The 23,125-nt window shown below is 33.1% G+C and overlaps 3 long non-coding RNA genes across 3 annotated transcripts; 1 reads left to right on the forward strand and 2 right to left on the reverse strand.

Annotated features, from left to right (window-relative positions):
• Positions 1 to 9,101: 9,101 nt before the first annotated feature.
• LOC140021129 (uncharacterized) lies at positions 9,102 to 11,684 on the forward strand. The gene is made up of 2 exons (XR_011825101.1): positions 9,102 to 9,249; positions 9,392 to 11,684. It is a non-coding gene; the product is annotated as an uncharacterized lncRNA (long non-coding RNA).
• LOC113718510 (uncharacterized) lies at positions 11,063 to 13,405 on the reverse strand. Its single transcript, XR_011825102.1, has 2 exons — positions 12,743 to 13,405; positions 11,063 to 11,768 (listed from the first exon to the last, which is right to left on the reverse strand). It is a non-coding gene; the product is annotated as an uncharacterized lncRNA (long non-coding RNA).
• Positions 13,406 to 17,956: 4,551 nt separating this feature from the next.
• On the reverse strand, positions 17,957 to 21,817 carry LOC113718939 (uncharacterized). Its single transcript, XR_011824990.1, has 2 exons — positions 21,678 to 21,817; positions 17,957 to 18,578 (listed from the first exon to the last, which is right to left on the reverse strand). It is a non-coding gene; the product is annotated as an uncharacterized lncRNA (long non-coding RNA).
• Positions 21,818 to 23,125: the final 1,308 nt, after the last annotated feature.

Raw genomic sequence — 23,125 nt, forward strand, 5'->3', positions numbered from 1 at the left:
CCGTGTTTTGTATTTCAAGATTTTATTGCTAATATTTTGGACAAAAATTATGCCGACATTATTGACCTCTACATGTCTGGTCTTTTTTCCCACAAATTGCAAAAACACGCTCCTAATTAGACCGACACAGGAGGCATCGGCAAATCAGTCCGAAAGCAATATAAGGAGACCCACAAGCAAGTCTGATCTCAGTGGGTCGATTTTGGCTGAAACAAGGAGATCAACCTAATGGGAAATGGGACTTGTTCAAGTCCGGGACCAGGCAGAGAAAGACAAGAAAGTGAGAGGAATCTTCTCACTTAAGAAAAATGAAAAAGGTAACATGTGAACTTGACCCGTAAAGCTCCATCATTTTGTCGAGAAAGATGCTTAAGTCGATGCTAAGAAATTCAAGTGGAATAATTTACCCATAAACAAAATGTGAGTGGGTTGGGGGTCTGTCTATTTTCTATTCATCAATTCCCGCGCCTTTATCGCAGATTTGTTGAATGTGAATGACAATAGCTAGCCGAATTCATCAAGCGATCCAAGTAGACTGCAACAACCTGTGATATTATTAATCTAATTTCTAAACCTCAGATACTAAGCACCATGAAAGCCTTAGAGGCAAGTTTTAGCTTATACCCTTTGCATTATTGGAAAGCCAAATTTAAATCCATTACTCTCCACTCTACATAGAAATTATATACAAAAAAAAAAAAAGAGTTTTGATATTTATGATATAAATCCCTAGCCTGTGGTGGTGTTTGTATTAATGCCATAAGCCCATAATTGTGGAGCTTATGAATTTTTTACAGTTCCTTTTGGATATCACGCTTACAAATGAAATCCACCGTTAAATGGTGAAAGAAATGTTATTAATCATTAGATTAAATATTGTTCAATATTTAAATTTTAAACTATTTATCTTTAGTGAGAGATATATGTTGATAAAATGATATTCAACGGGAACCATAAATTGTTTCTATGAATTGTGGATGAGAAGTGTAAAGTTAGCCTACCCTTCTCACATTGGCGATGATTTGAAATAGTACAAGTAATGGCAATATAAATTCCATAAACAATTATATTGTTGGCTATTTATTTCCTTACTGAGGATAAGCATTTTTACTATTTCCATCAACATCAGTTGATGACATGATTCAAGGAGGTTTTATTTGGGGGAAGTGGACTGATATCAGCTAAATCAACTGGTACGCCGCAGTTGAGATTTTTTTATTTTTATTATTATTATTTTTTACTGAGTATTCCTACCAAGACGGGCGTGATTGACAGAATACTGATACTCATGAGGTTTACGGGGAGGTTGCATTGTGTCACCTCCAAATTATAAAATAGGTGCTTTATCGCATATTTAATTATTTTGGATAAAGATGCCATCAAAGTGTGTGTGTGTGTGTGTTTTTTTTAGCGGTGGATCCTCTATCTTATTCCAGGTGTCGTTCTCTATCCCAAATTTTTATTATATTGCTTTTTTCATAAACATCATATTTTAATTTTTTTTTCTTAAAATTCAATAATTATTAATTAAGTAAAAAATAAATACAACATCCACAAAAAAAATATATAATAGATATTAAAGAAATAGAGCCAAAAATCCATAATAATATCATTTTTTGCTTTTTGATTTTTTGAGTTTGTTAAATTTTATGTATTATTCAGTTAATAGTTATTAGATATTAATGAAACAAAAAAACTCAAATATGATATTTATGAAGGAGTAATAGTAATATAATAAAAAGTGAGACAGAAAGTAACAAATAGAGTGAGATAGAAGATTCATTACGTTTTGTTTCCCCCTATCATTTTTCCATCTAATATTCTTTGTTCATTTTGCTTGCCTATTCTTATTCTTTTGTCCCTTGCTTTCGTTCTTCACAAAAACTTCCCAATCTCAATCATTTTATCTTACGTATTTCCTCGATTATACTACTTTTTTTTAACCTTTACCTCCTTTCCCTTGTATTTGACTTTTCTTGTTAATTGGTCGATGAAATTGTTAAATCCTTAAAACTTACAATTCTTTAAATTTACATTTTGGCTCTACATTCGCGGCACTATTCCAATGCATTTTTTTATTTTATTATTCTTGGAGCTATACTAAGTACTATTCCATATATTTTAACTGAGACTAGGGATGTCAATTGGAGTGGATGCCTACAAAGAATTGATGGGGTGAGAGATAGAAGGGGGTAGAGTAGGGCAGAGGATCATTCCCCTCCCCCCAATTAAAAAATGGGGTGAGGGACAGAGAGTATACCCGTACTTCGTCACCCGTCTAATATATACATACATACATAAATATATACATATATATATCATATTTAATATTAGTTGTTATAAATATCATCTAATGTTTATGTAATATAATTAATTATATTAGTTATATTAATAATTATATATTTATACTGATGCAAATTATTGATTAATTATACCAATATATTTATATTAACTTATTAATTACACTTTTTTACTAATTATACATTTTTTCTTGCAGGTATGAGGCGAGGCAAGGGCCGGGTGGGAGGAGCGAGGGGTGGAGGCGGGGGAATGTTTCGGCAATGGGCGGCTCTTCCCCCTCACCCCTGCCCTCGTTGCCATTCCTAGCCGAGACAACGACCCAAGACTTGTTTGAATTCGTATTAGCACAGCTGGAGTGGTGGAGGAAAGTAAGTAAGATGTGACCTCTGAAACTGAAAGCATTCTTAATTTCATTAAGAAAAAATAACCTTAGTTAATGCTGACAAATTGAAGTGCAACAATTTACAAAAAAGTATAAGGAAGAAAGGATCATATGAAGTGTCGAAAACAATGGGGTACTTATGTAAATCCATTTGCCCCATCCTTACCACAGATTCGTTGAATGTGCAAAAAATATACAATTATCATCAAACGATCAAGTTGTTTGCAATTTTTAGTCGAGTACATCTAATGCGCCCCACAAAAATTTTTTTTTTGAAAAAAGAGTAAGCTCCTGAGGATAGCACGTAAAATGAATTAATTGTAGTTCAGTAATATTAAAGTGTGACTGAATAGGTTGACTTTTGTGACTTAAGAGTCTGTTTGGATAGCTTATTATTTACGAAAATTTATTGATTGCATTGTGAACATATTTTTTGATTAATTTTTTATTTTTAATCACCTTTTAAATTTCACATACATTTTATTACCAAAAAGTGATACAATATTTTTTCAAAAAACTATTCCAAATAATTTCCAATCCAAACACACTAAATAAACAAATTGATGCTGGCAGATTAAGTTTCTCTCCATTACATTGTTGAAAAAAGGCACTTGATTGCTCAAAGGTAGATACTCGTGTTGATAACGTTGTAAAACTAATAATATAAACTATTAAAAGTAGAGAACAAAGAAAGTAGAGTAGAGATAGAGAAATAATAAGAATCATTTCTATCATTCACTTGTATTATCAAAGGTTCTAAATGAGTCCTATAATTACTCTATTTATAGGTGATACAATACCAAAGATATATATATACCAACATTAATAAAAATATATGAATTGAGTAGTTTCATAAATTAGTGAAGTACGAGAAGATGTATGAATGTACTAATGAACCTTGTGGAGGGAAGAATATTCCAATCTATCATTTTAGGGATAAATGGACATCACACTTATTATTTCGTTAATTGCATAACATTTCACTTTTTTAAGGTTAAAAAAATAGCATCTCATTTCTTTGATAAATTGTATAGCAAATAAACAAATGACTTTTATTTCATGCACGTATAACTTCATTACATTTTAGCATTCCTCTAATCTAATATTAATTTTTAAAAAATTTAATACTTGATTCACTTTACTAGTGGCAAAAAGGTACTCATTAGACAATTCCACAAAGAATGCTTAAACTCACCTTTTGTATAAGTTCATCTATACGAGTAGCTTTGTTTATTATACTACGACTAGTGGTGATATATTAATTGCGAAAAGGACCTCTGCATAGAAAATATCATCGGAAATTGGAAATTGAGTTCTAAAGGGAGAAGTTTTCCCTCTATACTACTCAGCAAACAAGAAATATCTCTAACTCAATGATTATGATGCCCAAAAGGCTAATAATTTTTTGTCAGGTAACGTTAGAATGGAACACAATTCTGTTTAAATTGAAGATGAATAAAAAAATATTTTTTTTACAATAATAGTGTAGCACTTTTGTGAGTTGATGTATGCAAAATAAAAAGTTGGTTGCAAAAAAAAAGAAATTGAAAAATGAGTTTATAGTGCAATGAAAATATTTTTTTTGTCAAAAACTAACTATAGAAACATATTGAGTGTTTTATGTTTGAAATTCTTGAAAAGTAAAACTTACATATTGAGAGAATCGAGTATTAAGAATGATTCTTTGACTATTTGTTGGGGGAAAAAAGCCAATCAAAGTTTACAAAAAAAAAAATGCAAGAATTATAGTAAGCTCCATAAACAGTAAACAAAAATGTTTACACGATTGAAGACCATGAAGCCAAAGATCAAGACCAATGCCATCCATAGTAATACAGTTTTTATTTTGCTTTTCCTTTTTATTCCCAAACCTTGCGTTAGCAATTTATCCTCTCCCTAGGACGCTTGCTAATTGCACTCCCCAAAATAGGAAGCTTTGTTTGAGGAAATTGTAAAACAGTATAGTTTTGTTTGATGCATTTTTCCATTCAGAAAGGAGCACAATTTAACCTAAAATGAATAAGATTCTGTTGAACCAACTTAAATCAACTTGTAATTTTTTTAATCATGTTTTGTTGAACCAACTGGTAATACTTTAATCAACGAATCCAGAGGCCACCATGATCTCTTGTTTAGCCACAGAAAAAAAAAGAAGAAGAAATACAATAAAAATTTTTTTTTTGGGGGGGTTGGGTTTATCTATTTTCTATCTTACAATTGGATACGTCTATATCGTAAGGTTGTTGAACGTGAAAACAGTAGACGCACAATAGTATAAATAACTTGTTTAGCCACAGGAAAAAAAAGAAGAAATACAATAAAAATATTTTTTTTGTTTGGGCGCTCCGCCCCGCGGGGGAGGGGGGGGGGGATCTATCTATTTTCTATCTTACAATTGGATACGTCTGTATCGTAAGGTTGTTTAATACTTAAAGAAGTCGACTTCCATTAAGGGTCTGTTTGGTTGGAAGTAAAATGTTTTCTTTGGAAAAATATTTTCCGTGGAAGTAATTTTTCATGAAAATCATTTCCCTTTCATCATTTTCAGGTATTTGGTTAGCTTATTGAAAATATTTTCTTACTTCATTTTTCTGGTGTTTGTTTAACTTTTGAAATATTTTCACTTTTATCGCTATCTTAACTTTTTACACATTATAACTACATACTTCTTCCCATGCAAAATAAGAAAATTTATCTCATTGTTTAACTTTAAAAAATCTTGGAGAAATGTATATATGAATAAAAAATATCTCCTTAAGCAATAAACAAATTGCTGGCCATTTAGTGTCAAATATCAATCACATGCAATGTTTATTGTCACATATATCTTGCACTCTCACTGCTGAAAGTTTCTCTAGAAAAGAATGTCCCTATTATACATAATTAATTACTAGCATAGGATGAGTAAGATGAGGTTTTTTTTTTATTTTGAATATACTAGGGGGAGGGGTTGGGTGGTACGGGGGAGGGAGTGTAAGGAAGAGGTTTTGGGTTCGAGTTCTCCTGTTTACACTAAAAAAAAAAAAGAACATACTACAAGATGTTTTCAGTAAGTTTGAAACGTACTACAGGCGGGATGCATGCATTTCGGAAAACAACTTCAGTAAGTTTGGAAGGGAAGTTGTTTTCCATAAGATGAGTGAAAATATTTTACATAAGAAAATGTTTTCAGTAACTTTTGTGTAACCAAACACGGAAAATTAGGAAAATATTTTTCTGGAAAATATTTTCACTCGAAACAAACGGACCCTAAATACTGCTTGAAGTGCTTTCAAGGATTCATCTTGATGGGAAAACTTGTGATCCTTTTTTTTTTCCTCAAAAAAAATAAGAAGTATTAAGGCCAAACTCTAATTTCAAAAGATATGATTGAAACATTACTCATTTATGAAAAGATAATTACGAACTTCTACAACTTGGAGGACTTGAAAAAGTGTAGATACAGTAAGTCAAGGTTTGTTTTTTACTGCAAATTAAGACGGCGTTTTCTCCTCCGAACCTGCTACTGCAAATTCCGTGGCGGTCACATCTTAGTCTGACTCGCACTCTTGGGATCCAGCTGCCTAGTTCTGGACTGGAAGAATTCGCATTTCCAATTGGATCCGTCGTTGTAAGAAGTTCTATGTTTATGATACAAATCACCAATCAATGGTGTTCCTACTAATGCTACAAGTCCTTTTCACTTCACATCGTGGTTATAATTAATGACAAGACAATTTCCATAAATAATTACGTTGTTGGCTATTTGTTCCTTGTTAAGGATAAGTTTTTTTTTTTTTTTACCATTTTCATTGGTTCAGACATTATTCAAGAAAGACTTTATTTAAGGGAGGTGGACTTGCTGCCCTGTTAAGTTAAATTATTTTTTAGGGACAATTTCAGAAACCTCCTGTGAGGTTTCTGACTATTTCATTGGTCACTTGTTAAGTTTTAAAAATTACTCTAATCTCTCTTGAGATTTATTACCTTGCAACATATAGGTCCAATAAGTAATTAAAAAGTGATATTAGGAGAGAGAAAATAATATGGTTCTACCATTGCCCTTTATCTACTATATTATTTAGTGAATATAATACCAACCCACACATTAAAGAAAAATGTTGAAATTTGCTATTTATTTTCAGGGATAGAACTATATATGGCATCAAAAAATAGTAGTATATCATTATATATATTTCACTTAATGTAAGATCTAAATTACTGCTTTCAATTATTGATCCATTACCAAACATGATTAACAATAAATAATGAAACAAACCTGCAACCAAAACATTACAAAGAGCAAACTTTAGTACTATAAAAATTTTAGCAACTATTGGACAGCAGTTTTTCAAAGAAAAATTGCTACGTTTTCCGTGACCACATTTTCCTATCACCTTTTTATCTCACATATATCAAATCGCTACAGTAATTATTCTACAAAAAATCTAGAAAAATGCAATCCAAACACAACCTAATATGTTGACAAGGATATTTATGATGTTAGAATTTGCTTTCTATAATGCTTCGATTGCAATTTTTTGATTATGTATTGTTGGGCATGTTTAACAATGGGTATGTAATTGAAAAGAGTAATTTGAATCTTGCATTAAGTGAAAAATATAGAATAATATGCTTTTTTTTTTTTAAATATAGAAATTTACAACTTCCCCTCCCAATTTGCATCATAGACTAGTAATTAGTATCATAAACATCAAAACTTCTCTAAAATGTCTTTTATAGAACGGAGAGCTATGAATTTAACTTTGTTTCTCCAATTATGCAAAGGATGTATGCCAAAACTTGCATCCAAGAACTAGAAAGTAACTTAGAATCTTAAAGTGTAGAAATTAAACTAACATCACAGATTGCAATCAGCTGGTGTCAGATAACTTGGAATCTTTTATTGTACACATAGCTGTCAGCTTGGTCATTTCACGCTTTCGTCCGTTGTCTTCACATCCAACTACTAGCTGATAAAGACTCGGGAATGGATGACTATAAAATGGTACACGTACATTACATTTGTTTGCGTGGACTTGACTAAGGGTCTTTCTCTACAAAATAATGGATCTGTCCGGGTCAAGTTCACATCTTTACTTACTCCCATACTTGCGATCCAGCCGCCTAGTTCCGGACTTGAACAAGGTCCCATTTGCAGTCGGGTTGTCTCTGTGCTCAGTTTTCACTATCAAGAAAGCAGAAGAAGAGCACGGAAAAATGCCACGAATGAGCAAAATTCTTTATTAAATGAAGATATTACGTCTGCCTTAGAAAACATCTAATTGAAAAAAAAAATTTTTTTGTCGGATATTATGTCTGCCCATTGAATTTTATTTGGCACCAATACATGATTAAAGAATTACAAGTTGGTACACGGAAGCATCAAATTTCTTCTCCAATTGATCAACTGCACAAATCCTATAATCAAATAATTTCCGATTGGATGATTGTCTTGATTAAAATTAAAAGATAATGGAAAGTGGACATGGAAAAATGACTTGAATATATGACCGGAATTCACTACCTTTGGATACATTTATCAGAGAATTAGAAGTCTTCTTGATTTTAGGCACTCTTCCAACCAATTTGATTTTACTTTTTCAGAAAACAAACATCTCTGCCGGACTAGTGTCCGTTAAACGCCTCAAATTCAATAATTTAGTACTACAATTTTCTCTTCAACTGCAGCATTTATTTAGTATAATTTTTTTCTTAAACCACTGATCCTATTAATGTTGCTGCTGCTGCTTAGCCCTCTTCTTTTGCCTTTTTTTTTTAACGCCCAAATTCAATAACCTAAGGTTATTTTTTTTTCGAAATGAAAGGAAGTTTACAGGTCCGCTTAGGAATTCAAACAATTAAATCTGGATTAGTTCATTGTGTCGGTTGTAAAATATAAATATTAGCACTCAGTCCTCACCATTATGAAAACAGAACTGCTCCCACCACGAAAAAAAAAAGGTGCTTCGAATGTGGAACCAAAATGTGTATTTAAAGACTTGAAAGCTTTGAGGATCTATCACCTTCATTGAACAATGCATCTTTCTATCACTTACCCGATTTTCTAACGATGAGTTCTTAGAATATAGTGTTAGAATATTTATGTGGCCTACATGACCACATATGATATTATCAAGATAACTCCTGTTAATTAGAAGGATAAATAACCATATGAATAAATATGAATAACTAATTACAGAATTCTAATGACAATAGATGACTGGAGAAAGTAGGGAGTCCCATATTCGTTGTATGTGGACGTATTATATGTGATATTTTTATCTGATAATTACAGTGATTATTAAGTTGTATCTTATCATAATAAAGTATCATATATCTAAAGTAATTAGAGTCTATCACAATTCTATGATGGGAGGGATTGTGACTCTATAAATACTCTAGGGCTCCTGATCCCTCTCACCACTCTGACATTCGTTATTTTTACCCATCACTACAATAACATAAGAGAGAGTCAGGCGAGGGAAGGCTAGACAGCAAAGGGTTATAGTTTACAACCTTGGTGATTGGAAGCCTTGCTGAAAGGACTGTGAAATTCTTCTCCAAAATATCTTCAATATCTCAAGGTATGTTAATGTAGAATTTATTTCTTAATTTTAATGTACATATCATACTAAAGATCCTGCTCCTTATGTCTAACATATAGTTCTGAATTCAAATCTCTCTTTCTCCTCCCTACTTTTTAAAATTCACTATTTTTTTTGTTAGGGGAATTTTTTTTTTAAAGGGTCACATCTTTTCGACTCCGATCCTTTGCGATCCAGCTGCTCTATTCCGGACTTGAAACAAGTAACATTTGCAATTGGGACTTTATCTTGGTTAAAAAAATATATAATAATAACGATAACAAATAATACTCACTTCTCACTAGCATGCAAGCAGAAAAGGGATAATTTTAGAAACCTCTCCTGAGGTTTTTGATAGTTCCACTATCTTCCCTTAAGGTTTTTAAAATATCGAAAACCTTCGCTTAAAACTAATTAGTTGGTAACAAATCAACCCAATTTAAATACAAAAACAATATAAAATTGGTATCAAAAGAGAGAAAACAATTCGATTCCACAATTACCCTTAAGTTTTGCATTAGGTTGCTAATTTAGTATGAACAATATATATCTAGTTTAACTTTGTCAAATGTGAGGGGGTGTAAGTGAAGTTGCTTACAAAGGCAAGGCTTCAACTTCAAGATTGTGCAACTATTTTTAATGGCATCTTCTGCAACTGTTATCAACAGCTATTTGCAATAGTCATTTGCATGAGACTTGATGAACGCGAAGTATGCATATAACAATTAAATTCATTCTATAATCAAGTTTTACTTTTATAAATTTCTAAATACATCACACATGATTTTTTGTAAGTATACAGGTCGAGATTGAATATAGGATATTAAAAGTCGACCCCACAGGAAAGAATGTCAATTACCAATAGTTTTTGAAATCTTTTATTAGTTAGACTACCATAAGTACAAGAAATTAAATCTATACTATAAACATGAGATAAAAGTAATACAAATAATAATAGAAAGCTTCTAGAGGTATGGAATTTCTTACTACTCTTGCAAATGAAATTACCGATTAAGTGAATGATATTATTTTAACTAATTATGATGTAATTTCCTAATGTATATGAAATCTACTCTCGTAGTGAATCAAGTATACTTGTAACTAAGGCATATCTAGTCTCGTGGTTATGAAATTAACTACAATCTCATTTCTTCTATGAAATTACATGAAAGAAGTCGCTAAAACCACAAAATGTGCAATTCTACTCTGGTAAATGTACTCCTTAGGTTTAACACTTCTTGAACTAGTGTTAAATCCCAATTTTCATTAAAGAAACAACACCTTTAGATAATCACAATTAATGACCGATTAATCATGATTAGATAAACAAAAGTGCTAAATAACTTGTTCAAAATAATATCATCAAATAACCAAGCAAATATCACTAATAAGATATAGAAAGTTCATCCATAACTTTAAGCATAAATTTTAGCAAAACATGAAGAGAATGAAAGAAAAGACCATACTTGTATTATAATTAAACATAAGATTCAAATACAAGAGTTAAAGAATTGAAGAGATAGAACCCTTGTCACATGTGAGCAACATCTTCTCCATCTTCAAACCCCAATCATCATCCTTACTTAGCATGATACAAGCTCCACAAGTCTTCAAACATGTAGCTGGGGACTAGACCCGAATTGCCTTTTATATGGAAATATGAATTAGGATCCCCGTGCTCTTTTTTTTTTCTTTATTTCTTTTTAGGTAAGTCGAAACTTTAAGAGAAGGGGATGTTTGTGCACCTCACAACCTGGACTTTTTAAAGTTTTCAAGTCCAATCCAATCCAAAGCATAATAAAATCTCAATTCGTCGGATGAAAGTGGGAGAGAGCTACAATTTCTGATAGTACGAAAAGAATCAAGTTTTTCTTAAGTAACCATCTAAATATAACACAACAAAGTCCTCGGCTTCGTCAAATCTAGCGGTAGTATAAATGGACCTATAAATGCGAAATGGTCAGCTTCGCTATCCTTAAATCCAGCAGTATAGGCCCTTTCCCTGACCTCGCGTCTTCGGCAAAAGGTCCAGCATATGTCAACGGAAAGCCAAGCAGAGAGGACGCACGGCACGATCATGACGGCGAAATTTTGTAGCACTGCGTACAAGCCAGTGAGAAATGCCATGATCATTAATATCACAGGCTGAAACATTGTCATCCGAATTCTCCGGACAACAAACAACTTAAACCTGTAATTTTTTGACTGCACGAGCTTGAGATGTTCAAGCACTGCACCTATGGAGGCAATCATTGCCAAGGAATCTGAAATAACAAATGTAATAAAGGCTGCTTTCTTGCCTAGAACTGCCATGCCTTTGTGTGGACCGTCACTGTAGTATCCACCTGGAACTGTAAAACCAGCTGCAAAAGTGACTGTTGCAATCTGTGTAGCCACAATCAAATAATGCCCAGCCAATCTTTCCACTCTTTCTACTTCATCAGCTTTAGATGCTTGTATGTTCTTTACGGTAGCAACATTTTGATAACCTCGAGTGCCGCCCGCTTGCTCCAACTCATCTTTGATTAAAATCAGTCAAACGATTTGAGCAACAAAATTGTAACACTACTTGCACATGTGACAGATAAGGATGTTAGATAATATTATTCATCCGTCCTATTTAAAGTGTCATGTTTCTGGTTTTCAAATGTACTAATTCATGTTCACCTTGAACAAAATAAGTTAGATAGTATTGGTTATAAATCAAAATAGAAAGCTTACATTTAAAGCAAATATAAAGTGAGGAGAAATAAAAAGAGTTCAAGAAGAAAACGAGAAACATGAGTTCAAGAAATTAGCTTTGAAAATTTAAAATGAAAACAGTACTAGCTTTTTCTTCTTCTTTTCTTCTTTTTGCTTTTTCATAAACGGTACCGTATTCTTCTTGGTTTATAAAGAGCCGCGTGGCAATTGCTCTTACACTTTGGTGAGGTTGTATTCAATTGTTGTGCTCCTTATAAAATTTGGTGTACATATATATAACGTAGTGTATTTCTCAAAATATAAAATTTATCGTATTTCTTATAAAATTTGTGTACACTTATATAAAATAGTGTATTGCGAACAAAATTAACACTATTTAAAAATAAATTAAAATTAAGGCTTACAATAATATGATTAAATGTACACCAAAATAAATAGCAAGTACAACATTTGACAATACTGTAAAAAAAACACAATATTTTCTGCATAAGGGAAATAATTCTAGTAGCATCACAGACACGATGGCCTGAGATATTAAAATTTGGTTAGTACCTAAAAAATAGGGGTAAAGATACCTAAAATTTATGAATAAGCAAATATAGTAACGATAGACTTGGGAGAATTAGTGGCTAAGAATATTCTATAATTTACAAAATCTAACCTTCCTATTTTCTAAAAATAAAACCTTGTAATAGTTTAAAATTTTTAAGTTCATACATTAAAAATTGAAAAAACTTTTAATAATCACTATGATCACGCAAAGGGGATGGGAAAAAAACACATCTTATACCTGTCTTTCTGAAAGTTGTTCGCCCCCTACTATCCTGTCTAGAGGCGTGGATTTGGAATTGTCCAAAGAATTGACATCCACAAAAGAATGATTCACAAGGCAATTCCCATCTAAGTTTTCGGTAGCAACATACAGGTGGAGAGGGCTGTTTCCATCATTATCCTTTTGGTTAATGAGCCTGAAGCCCAAGAATTTGGCAAAACAAACTCCAAGACTTCTCCTTTTTCATGCTTTACAGCTAGGTGAAGGATATTCTGACTTTTGCCCGCAATCTGAACCCAACAATCTGGGCAGTGGGATAAAATCTCTTGCACCAAAACTACATGTCCATGAATTACCGCAATATGTAGAGCAGTCTTGGAGTCATCATTCTTGGCAGCAACATAGGCAGTAAACCGATCAGCAGACAGTAATAGTCTTGCAATTTCCTGATGATTAAATTTGGCAGCATAATGAAGTGCAGTCCACCCAAATTTATCAACATCTTTTATAAGATCGGGCAGCTTTTCCAAAATCAGCTTCATGGATTCTGTAAGTAGCTAATATTTTAGAACACCATATGAAGATATTGTTATTCACTAGACCATTAAGATCAATTACACTACAACAACTTACATATACTATGTAAATTAAATAAGTGTTATGATTAATGGATAAACATGTACAAACAATACATAATACATTATTGAAGGGTAAATTATCTATAATCTCCCTGTGATTTCATCTATTGCCACATGACCTCCTAATGTTTCAAAATGTTCACTTCACCCCCTATGGTTTTATGTAAAGTGAAAACTTGATGGAAAATAGCCTACATAATATTAGAGCTGGCAATATGTCCCAAGTCCCAATGGGCTACCCATGCCCAAAGGAACTTTGGGCGGGATGGGTATTATAATTTGGTATTGGGTTTAAGTTGGGACACATCCCAACTATACCCATTAATGAATGGGAAAGGATGGGAAATACTTGGGTACCCATTGGGCTCAAATGGCAAGGGCTCCGTTTGGATTAGCTGTTTTTGGTAGGTGTTTTTGAAATATTTTATTGTAGCAGTGTATATGAAAAATTTTTACTATAAAATTTTTTTGAAATATTTGATATATTAATATGGATGGGATGTTTCTTGAGTTATTGTATATTACTGTAACATTGTATTTGAAAAACTTATTTTTTGAAAAAAAAGTCAATCCAAACGGAATCTTAGATTCAAAAATTATCTTTAACAATTTTTATAGTCATACCAGCGAATATAATCTAGTAGTCTTCCTAGTCATTATCCACAAGAATTTCCAGCATTTCAGTTAGTTTAGACCTGTCATCCTTGGACAATGATAAGGATAAATATTCAACATCCTAAGGACCTTGGCCATCTTGATATATGTTGGAATATGGCTGTATATCTATCTTTTCCTTTATTTGTTAATCCAATTTTTGGTGGGAATCTTAAGTATAAAGCACTTGCATGTTTATTTAATAAAACTAAAAGAAATTTAATAAATCAAAAATATTAAAATTATATAAAAATAAAAAATGAATTAAAGGAAAAAAAATATGTAGAAAATGGATTTGGGTATTGGACGGGATCAATCTAAACCCATCCCAAAATGATCCCGCCCAAGTTAGTCCCAAAACACATATGGGTAAGGTTGGGCCCAAACCCATATGACTCGGTTCCATCTCAAACCCAAGCAAATCCCGCCCATCCCGCCCATTTTGCCACCTCTACATAATATCATTAGTTGAAATACCAATAGTACCCTTACTTAAATGCTAAATCATTCGACGGTTTCACCATCTTGTATAAAAGTATAGGGAGATTACGTAGATGAATGCAAAAATCACATGAGATAAAGTGGATATTTATACAAATCATATGAGATTACATGGATATTAAAATTTTATTAGACACTCTTCGAAAGCGCGTTTAGTATAAACACCATAACTAATTCCATTCATTTTTCACTTTACACAAAATCACAAGGGGGTTATGTGGCTATTTTAAAAACTTAGGAGGATCATCTGCATTATATAAAATTATAGAGGGATAATAAGTAATTTACTCATTATTAAATAGTATTTTATCAGATTAATTTTCCATAAATCTCTTTTAATGCTTGTGCCATCAAAGTTGAAATTTTGTACAAGGTAAAAATTTAATTCCGATGTATCAAAATATGAAAATAAAAAAAAAGAAGGAACAGGAGCTCAGGTATGTCCCCCCCCCCCCCCCCCCCCCTTTTTTTTGGTTGTATAGATGATGTTAATAAAACCGATGCTTATCCATGAAGTCACCTGGCAATTTCAAAATTGCGGTAGCATGCAAGGCAGTTTTGTGTCCTGGGCCAAGATAAGATGGTGTCTTGAAAGACTCCAAAATTAGAACCATAATATTACTTCCCCTCATTGTTGCATTGCCGTGCTCATCAATTAATTTATTGACTCTCTTGAAGAGCCAGCTCCTACTCCAATACCTTTATGCATTTTTATTGTTCCTTGCAATACAAACAAAACCCCCTGCAAACACAATTTCTTTTTTCAGGTTCTTCTGCAAAAATATAAAAGAAATTCCTCTGCTTTTCTTTTCTTGGTTTTTTTTTAGACAGCCATTCTGATGCAATTTTCAAAAAGCACTGCAGTGAATAACGTAGAGACTATGAGCTCCACAAGTTTTCAAACATGTGGATGGGGATTAGACCCGAATTGCCTTTTATTTGGAAATATGAATTAGGATCCCCGTCCTCTTTTCTATCTTTCTTTTTAGGCAAGTCGAAACTTTAAGAGAAGGGGATGTCACTGGGGAGAGAGGTGTCATTTTAAATGAGTATTTATGTACAATTTTTTGTTTTTTTTTTCCAACAAACGACAATACAAGGGATAACTTAACTAACACTCAATTTTTATGTACAATTTTTGTTTAAAAAAAAAAAAGGGTACAACTTGTGTACTTACCACTAGTTCAGGCATCTGCCCACTGAATGTCGACATCCATTGAAGTGTTGAATCCTAAAATAAGTCAAGTGCCCAAACCCAATAGAGGCCTGCCCGTAATGTAGTGTCTAACCGAAGCGTCGACTGTAGGAAAGAAGATTACCGTACTTGTCATATACGTTAGGTACTTTGGGATACCAAAAAAATATATATATACGCGCGTTAGGTACTTTGGTTATAGTCATCTTGGGATAATGTGGCTCACAAGTCACAACATGGAAAACAGGAATTAACTAAAATTTATTATTTGGATTGTGAATTTTTACGGAAAAATTTTTTGACATATTTTTATATTATTTTTTATTTTACGTACATTATATCACTATAATATTATTTTTCTACAAAAACTCGAAAAAGCTAAATACATAATATTTAATAGTAAAATAGTCCTTCTTTCTTCTTCATTTTTTCTTCTTTGTATTTAAAGCCAAATGTGTATTAACTCACTTTGTACCACTAATTCAACAAACTAACAAGTAAGAAATTTATGTTCTTTTTTAAATCTCAAAAGTTAGAGTTTATATGTGACCACATAATTGCTTGGAAGAAAAGGGGCGGACTGCCCATAAAACGTCAAATTATACATTTTCAACTCCAATCCAAAGCATAATAAAAACCCAAGTTGTTGGATGAAACTGGGAGAGAGCTGCAAGTTCTGAACTATTACACAACTAGTCCGCGGCTTCAGCCAAATCCTGATGCCATCGTATAAATGGACCTATATATGAGCCATAGTCAGTTTCGCTATGCTTAAATCTAGTTGTATAGGTGCATTTCCTGTCCGCACGTTTTGGCCTAAAAGTTATGAATATGTTAAGGCCAAAGCAAGCAGCAACGACACACGGCACGATCATGACGGCCAAATTTTGTAGCACTGCGTACAAGCCAGTGATAAATGCTATCACCATGAATGTCACAGCCCGAGAAATTTGGAACCCAATTATCCGGACCGCAGCCAACTTAAGCCGGTAATTTTTTGTCCGCACGAACTTCAGATGTTCAAGCACTGCATTTATGGAGGCAAACATTGCCAAGGAATCTGAAATAACAAATGTAATAAAAGCTGCTTTCTTGCTTAGAACTGCCATGCCTTTGTGTGGACCGTCACTGTAGTACCCACCTGGAATTGTAAAACCAGCTGCAAAAGTGACTGTTGCGATCAGTGTAGCCACAATTGAAAAATTCGCAGCCAGTTTTTCCACTTTTTTTACTTCATCAGGATTAGATACTCGCAAGTTCTTCTTTACGGTAGCAACATTTCGATACCCTCGAGTGCCACCTGCTTGCTCCAACTCATCCTTGATTAAAATCTGTCAAAAACGAAATTGTAACAATGAGGTCGCTGATTGCATTGGACCGCTAAAATATGAAGCGACTCTTCCAACACTACTTGCACGTGTTAGATAAGGATGTTAGATAATATGCAAAACCATCATTGATTTGCCCGGTTGAAAGCATCGTGTTTTCAAATTTTGTATGGACTAAAATGTTAAACTGTAAACCTAATAGTGATTAGAATTTTTAAAGGTAAGTTAGACGAGGAAAGTTAAACAAGTAAGTTAGATAATAGTGATTAGAAATCAAAATAGAAAATTTACATTCAAAGCAGACTTGATGTGAAAAGAGAGGGGGGGGGGGGAGTTTAAGAAGAGAATAGAGAAACACGAGTTTAAGAAATTAGTTTTGAAATTTAAAACGAAAACAGCACTACTTTTCCTTAAATTAGCTTTGAAATTTAAAACGAAAACAGCACTTCTTTTCCTTCTTCTTCTTTTTGCTTTTTCATAAACCATACGGTGTTCTTCTTGGTTTATAAAGAGCCATGCAGCAACTGCATTTATACATTGGTGAGTTCGTGTTCAATTGTTCTATTTTCTATAGGATTTAATGTAGTATATTTTTTAAAAATGTCTAGTGTATTTATGAATGGAATTAACACTTTTTAAAGAAAAACTAAAATTAAGACTTAACAATAATATGATGTAAGTGTGCATCACAATATTTTCTACATAAATTGAAAGAATTCCAGTAGCATCACAGACACACGGCCTAAGATTTTAAAAATGAGTGTCTAAAAAATAGGGGTAAAGATACCTCAAATTTAAGTATAAGCAAATATAGTAACGATGGACTTGAGAGAATTAGTGGCTAAGAATATTCATAACTTACAAAATCAAGTTTCTTATTTTTCTAAAAGTAAAATCTTGTAAGTCAAGTATCATATATGAAAAATTGACAGAACTTTTTAATAGTCAACGTGACCATGCAAAGGAGTGGAAAAAAAAGTTCATCTTATACCGTCTTTGTGAAAGTTCATCTGCCTGTAATATGTTGTCTAATGGCGTCGAGTTCGAATTGTCAAAAGAATTGACATCGACAGAAGGGTGTTTTACAAGGCTACTCCCATCTAAGTTTTTGGTAGCAACGTAGAGGTGGAGAGGAGTATTTCCTGTATTATCCCTTTGATTGATGAGTTCAGAAGCCCAGGAATTTTTCAGGACGAATTCAAGCACTTCTCTTTGTTCATATTTTACTGCAAGGTGAAGGATATTCTGACGTCTGTGAGTATATTTCTCCCAACAATCTGGGCAATGGGATAACAGCTCTTGCACCACAGCAACATGTCCATGAATGACCGCTATATGTAGAGCAGTCTCGGAGTCGTCATTGCGGGCAGCAACATAAGCCGCAGACCTCTTAGCAGATAATAATAGCCTTGCCACATCTTCATGATTGAGTTTAGCAGGATGATTGAGCTTAGCAGCATAGTGAAGTGCAGTCCATCCAAATTTATCCACCTTTTTGATAAGATTAGGCAGCTTTTCCAAAATCAGCTCCACGAGTTCTGCAATCAGCAGATATTTAGTTAAAGATAATGTAGTTCATTAAACCATAAGAATCAATTACAACAACTGAGATGTACTCAAGTGAAACTTCATATTGTCATTTTAGGATTAGTTATTAATGATTAGTAGATAGGAATGGCAACGGATAGGAAAAAACCAGATTATAAAATAGTGTGTATATGTGTGTGTATACGTATATATTCTATCAAGTTTCAATCTTACAAGCCATTAGCACATAACACTAACACAAATAATAACCTTCCATGAAATGTCCTACTTTGTTATTGATTTTTAGAGATTTCATTACCGTTCCTATTTCTTTGGTTGCACCTGACTCTGCTTTTAGTACCAGGGAAAGTGTGGTCAGCTTATAAGGAATTTGATTTCAACCAAACACATTGAAAGCTTTAATGTGATCAGCAAACCAATTGTGGAATCCAATTGGAGGTAAAGAACATTCATACCTTCTACTTTCCTTATTTTTAGTTTTACTTATTCAAGTGTTTGATTAGAAAAATATTCTTTTCTCTTCATATTTCTTATTCTCATATCTAGTGCTTAAGAGGAGTCAAAAGTGAAATGACTGAAGTTTATTTCCATTGAAGATGATGGATTAAATCATAAGAAAGAATATACCATTTCATGATGGGGAGTCAGAAGAAAGAATGTACCAATTTATCTTACAAAAGGGATTCTTGTAGCATTTAGTTCCTATTTCATTTTGACCATTTCAGCATGATCTTTGGAGTGATATTTCTTTTCGCTATGTTATATGTGAGAGGATTGTTAAACTTTGAGTTTATCCCCTGTTGTTACTCTGATGCGGTGTTTTGATTTTTGATGTATTAAAATTTTAAATTAACAAAATCAGTTTCTAGATTTTTCAACTATTTAGATGCATGTATTTTGATTTCATGATTGATTTGACAAGTTTAAGTAGTGCTAAATGGTACCCGGTGGTTGAATCCAATCCCATGAAGTTTTTAGTAACAGGAATTTAGAGTTACTTAATATAGTTTAGGAAGGGACTTACCTGAATGGGTAGTAGAGTTACTTAATATAGTTTAGTAGAGTTAATATAGTTGGGTAAGGGACTTATCTAAATGGGTAAGAGTTTAGTAAAAAAGATTTCAGAGGATATCCTATCCGCTACCATTCCCTCCAATAAATAAATCATATACTAAGGCTCTATTTGATAACCTAATTCAGCACTTAAATTTAATGGATTCACATCTTAATATATTTACACCGTTTGATAATAAAAAATTGAACATTTGAATTAATTAAGTGGCACTGAATTTTCTAGGCAAAATTTGCTTCCAAAATTAAGTAATAAGTTATTAATTTATCAATGAATGTGAAATCCACTCAAATATATTATATTTAATATTTAATAATTTAATGAATTCAGACTTCAGATTTTAAATTTCAGACTTAAGTTTTCAAATTTCAGTTTTATCAGACGCATCCTAAGTCATCACAGGGTTATATATCATTTATGCCATTTTTGTATGTTCACTAAGTCAGCTCATCATTTGATCGTTTGAGATTATCGAAAGACCAAATTTGCTATTGCATTGAAGTAGTTGGAATCTTTTATTCAAAATAGCATGTGCCAATAATTTACAAAACCGACCACATTTTTTTTCCTTGCAAGGCTACAACTTTTAATTTTTTTCCCTCACAAACAGCTCCAAAATCCATTTGTCTCTGTTATTCTTCTCTTAACTTCAGCAACTCATATTTACTTTTTAGTCTAAATCTCAATTTTCAATAAATTCACCTTAAAAAAAAGCTCATATCTTTTTTTTTTTAAAAAAAATTTTTAAAAAAAGAGCTCATGTCTTAAACTCTAGTAAAGTAACATTTTTCATCGCAAATATCAGTGTTCTGGCCCTAAGATTTTTACGGAAATCTAAAAAGTACACCATCAAGCATACATCTTTCCTCAATACTAAATTTCTGGTTCCATGATAGTGGATGTGGTAGAATAGCATCCATATGTAAATTTGAAGACATTTGCAAAGGAAATTTCCTAGTTGTCTATATTACAAGTAGGTTTCATTGATGAGAATACAATCTTTTTGAAATTGTTTGGATGTGAACAACTTTTTTCGATTTCAAATGCACATCGAAGGCATGTAAGTCGTTTTTTCCTTGTTATTGCATGCACTCTTCTTACCATTCTCAAATGGACTTGGGAAAAGTACCAGGTTAATGTTGAATGTGTTGCTTTCTTTTAATTGGTCCCAAAAAAAAGAAAAGCTAAAGTTGGATGTTAATCTTTCAGGTAAAATATACTTTATCCATTGTGATTTAGCACTTTTCATATAATATCCTGTAGTTTTAAAAACTATACATAACTCTTTCGTGGGATGGACTAAAATATTGAAGTAATGGAATTTGTATTCCATAATAGAATCAACTAAAATATCAAAAGTACCCGTATGTAAAGTTAAAAATTATTTATTAACCACAGAAAAATTATCTAAATATTTTGAAATCATAAAGAGGTTACGTAGTAAAATACTAAATCATAAGAGAATTATATGGTAAAATATAGAACCATAAGAGGTTAAAGTGTCATGCATATATATTTATGTATTTTGGTCATTTCAACCATTTTAGTTTTTAAATAAGAGTAATCTCGACATTTCTGTAGGTTCAGTTACAAAGGATCATTTCCGTTATTTTGACATTTTAATCCAAATCATGATCGGTTATATATTATTTTTGAAACTAAAGAGAGTTATGTGAAAAATCGTTGAATTACAGTGAGATAAAATGTATTTTACTCTAATTTTTATGACAGAGACTTCTCATTTATGACTCGTCTCATTCAGAGCTGGCTGTATCAGCCTGTCCCATTTGAGTTGAAAATTAAAAGCACCGTCTTGAGCCACCCTTTTTTTTTTTTTGGGTTTCCTCTAGTCATTGGTTGGTCGATTGTTGTCCTTGAAAATTCTTGAAGGATCCTGATAATACCCTCTCCAACGTGTGAAGAAAGAAAAACATCAAAGAAAAAAAAAAGCTCAAAAAATTTCCTTTCTTTTGGTGATTATATTCATTGCTTGATGCAAATTAGTAATGTAATGTACCTGGCAAATTCCATATTGCTGCAGCATGAAGGGCGGTTTTGTGACCGGGGCCAAGATAAGCTGGTGACTTGGAAGTCGTCAAAATCAGAACCGCAAAATCCCGATATCCCTTCTAAACTGCGAGATACAGAGGAGTCTCCATAGCATGATTGGGCCGATATCGGAACTCAGGATCTTCTTGAACCAACAACTTAGCAACCTCATAGAAGTTGTTCTTAACTGCCTCGTGTAAAGCTGTGTTTCCATCCACATTAGTCATCCTCAGCATCCTCTTGCATCTGTCGACAAAACAGGCACAAAACCAACATCTTTTGTTCTGTTTACTATAATCAATAAGTGCTCGAACAACGCCAGAATGCCCCTTTCTTGCAGCCAAATGAAGTGCAGTCTCACCACGAGCATTCTTTGCCATTAGCAAACAGCAATTTCGCGCTAGGATGCTTTGGACTACATTTGCAGAGTCGCGGGACTGGGCTAATACGTGAAGGACAGTGTTTCTTTTTGGAGTCCTCTGAGCCAGGAACTTGCCCGAAAATCTTCCAATTACAGCCCAATTACCTAACTGTGCAGCTGCGTACAAATCAGGATTCATCCCTTTTTGTGCAAGTTTACGCAATTCAGGATCCATTGCTTTCTGCAACTAATTATATAGTCAGTATCAGAACTGGTTGAACCTACTGTCTGTTTTGGAGCTCAAATATGCATGAGAACCATAGCAGTTATAGATTCTGGGGTTTATTTAATTTGTTGAGCTACAAGAGTTGAGACAGCTCAAATACGGAAGGCATTGATTTGGTATGTGCCTCGAAAAGATTACCAGAAGAAGCGGGTTTGAGGCCTGTTTTGACGGATGAAAGGAGATGGGAGAGGAAGGAGAGAAAGTATCCAGCAGTTGACAGGAACGAATACGAGTAGAAAAAGGTAATTGAAATATCGGTATTATAAACAACGTACAAACTGTTATCAAACCTTAAATAATTCGAATGCAAAAATGAGGCCAAGCTGAGCATCCACCGTTTAAAATTCTAAGAACCATTGCGCATTGGTGCCCGTCTTTTGTATTCCAAGATTTTGTTGCTAATATTTTTGACAAGGGACAAAAATTATGCCGGCTTTTGTGAGGGGGATTTGGATAGTTTATTAAGGTACTCAGGAACCACAAGAGTTGCCGGCTTTTTGTGGTTTCCTGTGGAGTTACTTTACTAAATTGCAAAAGTCAATCTGTTGACTAGAAAAAGACAAAAATTATGCCGACATTATTGACCTTTACATGTCTGGTCTAAGTGGGTCGATTTTAGCTGAAACAAGGAGATCCAGACTCGGATTCGATTGACATACTAGATTTGGATCTGGATAATGGGCATAGGCTTGTACGAGTAGATTTATATCAGAATCCCTCGGATCTTGTTGAATCCAGATGCAAATTCGAGTTTTGGCGTCAATTTTGT

This window comes from Coffea arabica, chromosome 11e (assembly GCF_036785885.1).
Source record: "Coffea arabica cultivar ET-39 chromosome 11e, Coffea Arabica ET-39 HiFi, whole genome shotgun sequence".
Taxonomy (NCBI): Eukaryota; Viridiplantae; Streptophyta; class Magnoliopsida; order Gentianales; family Rubiaceae; genus Coffea; species Coffea arabica.